The 5,869-nt window shown below is 34.3% G+C and overlaps 1 pseudogene; it reads right to left on the bottom strand.

Moving 5' to 3' along the window:
- Positions 1-721: 721 nt before the first annotated feature.
- LOC128284345 (anthranilate N-benzoyltransferase protein 2-like) lies at positions 722-2,860 on the bottom strand (annotated as a pseudogene).
- Between the last annotated feature and the right edge of the window lie 3,009 nt (positions 2,861-5,869).

Here is a 5,869-nt window from a genome sequence, read left to right as displayed (position 1 = left end):
TTTTCGCTGGCATGTCCCAACTTCATATGCCATAACTGCATTGAGTCCAATTCTTTGTTACCGGAAGCTGCAGCGACTGCTCCAATACCTGTACTACCTTGGTAGTAATACAAGTTATTTTTCCTGATGCCCTTCAATATCACAAGTGCGCCAGATGTCACTTTCAAAACCCCATATCTCATAGTAACAACTGAGCCATTGGATTCCAAGGCTCCCAATGAGATGAGATTTTCTTCAAACTGGGCACGTACCGAACATCAGTCAGAACTCTAGTTGATCCATCTTGATTCTTTAATTGGATTGAACCTATCCCACAGTTTTACAGGCATTGTCATTGCCCATATAAACAGCTCCTCCATTTAGCTCAACTAAATCAGAGAACCACTCCCGGTTAGGGGACATATGATAGGTACAACCCGAATCCAATATCCATTCATCTGAATGGAACGACGATGATGATGCAACCAGTGATAGTTCAGAGTCACTGGTATCAGGCTTTACAACACAAGCATCTACAGCAGCTTTTCCCTTATTCTTCAGTTTTGGACAATTTTTCTTCCAATGGCCTTTCTCATGACAAAAGGCACATTCATCTTTCCCAAGTCTGGACTTTGACTTTGATCTCCTCTTCTGAGTTTTCTTCCGAGTGTATGAACGACCTCGGACTACTAAAGCTTCTGTATCTCTGATTGAGTTTTTCTGTTTGTCCTTCTTTCTCTGCTCATAATCGTATAAGGCCGCATGCACTTTCGCCGAGATATATCACTCTGCCATGAAGTAGAGTAGTTTCTAGGAACTCAAACTCCTCGTGAAGTGACCCCAACAAGATCAAAGCCAAATCTTCATCTTTGAATGTCTCATCCATATTTAGCAAATCGGTGACTAACTGATTAAATTTGGTGATGTGATCATTCATTGTGGTACTTGGGACGTAAGTGAAGCGAAAGTCTTTTCTTCAAGTGGAGCTTATTTTGACTGTTTTCTTCAAAAATTTTTCTTCAAGTGCCACCCACAACTTATTTGCGAAGTCTCCTTTGAAAAGCATACCTCTGCTCTCGAGAAAGGCATGATCGAATTGTGCCACATGCCAACCGATTGATCACCTTCTAATCTTTCTTCTGTACATCATCTGGTTTCTCTTTATCAATGGCAATGTCTAGACCCTGCTGAAAAAGGGCATCTAGAACCTCACTTTGCCACATACCAAAATGGCCCGTGCCATCAAAGATCTCCACGACCAATCTTGCATTTGCAATTGTCGGTCTTGTCCACATGGACGATGTTGAAGCTCCTACACCGACCGTTTTCTCCATAATCTTTCAATATACCTAAGGAAATCTTTTCTGATGTGGAAGATCGGTTTAAAATGCAACCACAGAGCATACTATGATTAACTTTCGACTCTGATACCACTTGTTGTTCCAATAGGGTCGGAAGCGTGTAAATTATTGTACTAAAAAATCACACAAAGTTCAATTCTCAGGGAAGAGAGGTGGATCACAAGGATCTCTTAAATACCAAGTCTTTCCTTAGTCAGAATATCCCTTCTATAGTAATTTAATAGCACAATTAAATACTACTATTATACCCTCAAATATTGAAAGAAAAATAGGACAAGAAAGAACACAAGAGTTTTAACGAGGTTCGGTAAATTATACCTACGTCCTCGGGCACTAACACTAGATGATAACTTTACTATCTCCAAAATATTACAAACAAATAGAATTCCTTAAGAATTCTCAAATGGGAGAAGAGAGAAAACTAAGAGAGAAAGATTGGTTGGGATAGTTGAAATAAAAATGATTAGGCCTATTTATAGTTGAGGTTCAGGGACCAACTTGCAAATGGCATAAAAAATTAGGGACCAAAATTGCAATTATCTCTTTCAACTTTAAACAACTTGGCTATCACTTTTTCTTTCGGTGCCAATTGCACATCCCATTTTTGACTTTTCAACACCCCCTTAATTGACTTTTCAACAGCTAACGCAATTTTTCGGCACCATTCAATCTCCATATTCTCACTTTCAGCATTGATCTTGAACACCATGGTTTTGCTTTCGTTTTTGTTTGGAGTACTTGAGCTGATTAAATTAGGGGAGGAGTCGGTGGTACCATTGACACTCGGCAAGTAAAATAAGGGTAGCTTTCGTTCATTGTTGTGGTCGACACTGTTACTGTGAATGCTCGCCCATGTCTTGAGGAACTCAGTTCTTAAGAAAAAGTCTACCAGAAGAATGCTGCAGCTGATTCCGATCAAGTATCTTCCGCATTGGAAATTGGTCATCTGTTAAAACATCGTTAGCTCCATTTGAAAGTGATTGTTAAATGACAGACTGTTAGATTACCTGAACATAGAATAGTGGGGAGAACTGTAGATTATGTTCACCGATATCGTTCCAAAAAATAAGCTGAGCTTCAGCCTCTTCCCTTTGCTTCAAATCGAGAAACTCCGAAAGAGTAGTCTGAATCTATGCCTCGATTAGTCGAATGCCCGAATCGTTGGACACGATCTCCAACTCACCATCGTTTCGGTCCCTTTTCTGAAGACGTCCGGAGATCGTCGGTTGTTCCAACAAAGCTCTCCCAAGTGACTCTTTAATCCACCCTACAACTACCCAACTTAAATCTTCTCCCTTCATGTAGCATTGGACCATGTTGAAACACCTCTGGAACATCTCCGGACCAACAAGGTCCCGTGACAGATTCGGTTATCCTCATCGGAGTAACCGATTGAAAACCTTTAATGGATACCTTAGGGACTAAGCTATTGTCATGGTTTGCCATCTTCGGAAAAGCTTGTGAACTAAACAAGTTACTTCTTTGCTAATTGTGATGGTTTTTATGGCCTAAATAGTTCATGAAATTGGAATCACGTGAAAGTTAAATTTTGAGCATGGGGTAGTTTGCTTTGATTTCCTTTTGGTTACCAGCTCTCGAACCTTGACAAGATTATGTGACAAAGCATCTAACCATTGAGGACAAGAGGAAGCCAGTGAGCAAGGGGTAGTTTACTGGTATACCTAATGTGTTATGATAATTAATAAACAAAATTTGCTAATCTAATCTAAATAAAGCTTTCCCTGGCTCTGTAATTAAAAGTTAGTTAAAGTGGCACATTGCAAGTGTCTTTTTCCATGTGTTTTGTCTTGTCTTGTTTCCCCAACTAAAGCCCAAAGAACAAGCATATTAAAACCCAAATTAGTAAGTTTATTAATTAAGGCAAAAAATCAGGTGAACAAATTATTTGTGGTTGAATCCTGCCCTCATCAGGGATGAGACTAGAGGTCGCAGGGGTTGAACTTTAAAATGAAATTTTTTTATTTGAATTATTTAAAATTTTTAAAATTTTAAATTAATAAAAGTAAAATTGTATTTTAACCTTAAAAAAATAAAAATTTAATTTAATCTTTTAAAATTATAAAGATACATATTATTAAAATTATAAAATTATATTTTTACTATTATAAATTATAATTTAATTTCGGCCAAGAACTTTTCTGACCGTGGACTTGATCTGACAAATGTTGTTTCAGTATTAATCATCAGACATCGAATTAATTTAACGATGGGTTGGTGGTTTGCATTTACTGTAAGCTTTGGAAACTCTTAAAAATGGAAATCGCCTTGAGATTGAGCAGCATGCGACATTATATATATATATACTGATACACATCACTAAATTTAAAGTTTCCGGTAACAGAAAGTTTTAGTGAGGCTTAATACTTCTTTTAGCCCACTTATTATAGTTAAATTATTACTTTAGTGCATGTATTATCTTTTTATTAATTTGTCGTTTGTATTTTATTTTATTTATCAGTTTCACTCATATACTTTTATCCTGTAATCTTGTTATCTCAATCCAAATTTCTGTTAAAAAATTAAACCAATCAATGAGATGTTGTCAGCTATAATTTTTTTAATTCACTTAAAAACTTTAAAATATATAAAAATTGAAAATAATTAAAATCATAAAAAAACCAATTCAGGCAATTATAAATAAAATTAAAAATCATAATTTATTTTTATTTTATAAGTTTTTTTACTTTTCTTGACACGTGGTAGCACTTCACCGTTTTTAACAAAAAATTGGATTGAGGTAATGAATAATATATAATAAAAGTAGGGTTAAATTAGTCAAATATTAATGTGATAATTTTATTATAGTACATGAACCAAAAAAATCAAGCCTTTTAGAAATCATGAAGGTTGTCTAAGTTCATCTTCAACATGGTTTTTCAAATAATTATTTTAAAATTATCTATTTTTAGGATTTTTTTAATTTTAAATAATTATTGACATGGTAAAATGTCACTTCAACATAATGTACACGTAGCATGCCACATGTCATTATTTGATTACTCTATCAGCCACGTCATCACTTAATGGTATAAATGGATTAAAAATTTAATAAAAAAGATAATTTTTCTCTTTGATCTAATATATAATGATTAATTTACTATTTTTTTAGTAGAGAGTGTAAAATATTAATACAATGAGTTATAGTTTGTGGACTTCCATAGTATTTTTACCAAAACATTCTTTTTTTTCAAATTTAAGTCCCCGCTAGTATCAAGGGAGCTAGAACATTATTCTTGCAAATCGCACAGTCTAGGTGAGAACTTATCTTCTAATTTACCCAATTCAGCCTTATTCTCAAAAAATAAAAATTTACAAAGAAATTTCTATAAGGCGTCGAACTTAACGGAAGCAAATTCAAAGACAAAAAACCAACGAATGAACAAAAAAATCACAAAAAACAATACATACAAGGTGCTTGAATTAATGCTTTCAAAAGTATTTGATTACTTAATAATGAGTTTGTTACAGATGAGGAGGATTGACTCTATTTATAGTTGAACTCTCTTAGATCCAACAATACAATTTAAATTACATCAACAGTCGAGATCAAAGTCTATCTACAATATGAAAGTCCTAAGAACTTAAAACACTGTACAATCTTATCCCTTAGGATTATAAGATATTATCCAGCTCTAGTTTTACTGGATGCTTTCATTAGGCCACCAAGACTTCAAGTAGTTGAGTTTCTCCGTAAGTTTCACAAATCAAGCTGATTAAAGTGTATCAAAATTCAAATAAGACTTATTTAATCAGTTGATCTCAATAGAACGTTCTGTGTACATTTATCACGAGTTTCAATCCACAACTCATGATATTAGGCGCTAGTTAATCATTAAACCGCCATCAATATAGAATTAATATGGGGTAAGGTAAGTTGAGTGTCCATGTCAATTTGATTTTTATATATCAAGATCTAAATAAACTAACTAAATTATTAAAATAGAATAAAATTAAAATCGAAATTTTTTGGTTGGGTTGATTTTTTTTATTTCTAGTTATTTTTCCAGATTTATATATAAAAGAAAATAAAAAAACATTATCGTAAAACATTTAAGGCGTAATATATTTTCATTATATTTAGATTTAATTAATTGGGTTGAACTAAGAAGTTTCTAGAAGCCACCTTGTTTGAACATAATTCCAAAGGAAGCTAAACCACGAGCCGTAACTGAGCTTTGGTCAAAGACTTCATCAACGTGAAAAAAAGAGGTTAAATCAAAAGGGGAAATCGCCCACCACGTGTTTGTTGTTTTGTCTCATTCTAACATTTAGCTGTTTGGGTCATTGGCAATGGTGTTTTGCAGGCACCGCCTGGTTTCCGGCGACCATCCGCGTAGCTGAACCGCTTGAATCGTCAAAGGGTTGCGTTCATTTCATGCAACAAAACAATACACACACACGTAGACGAAGCAGCAAGGAAATCTCGTCTGGCTTTCCCGTTTTATTGAATTGAAAATATTTTCTTCTAAGAAATAACTAAATCATATGTTTTGAAAATGACTTAAATG

The sequence above is a fragment of the Gossypium arboreum genome, chromosome 11, assembly GCF_025698485.1.
Source record: "Gossypium arboreum isolate Shixiya-1 chromosome 11, ASM2569848v2, whole genome shotgun sequence".
NCBI classification, from domain to species: Eukaryota; Viridiplantae; Streptophyta; class Magnoliopsida; order Malvales; family Malvaceae; genus Gossypium; species Gossypium arboreum.
This window is presented reverse-complemented; position numbering and strand designations above follow the sequence as displayed.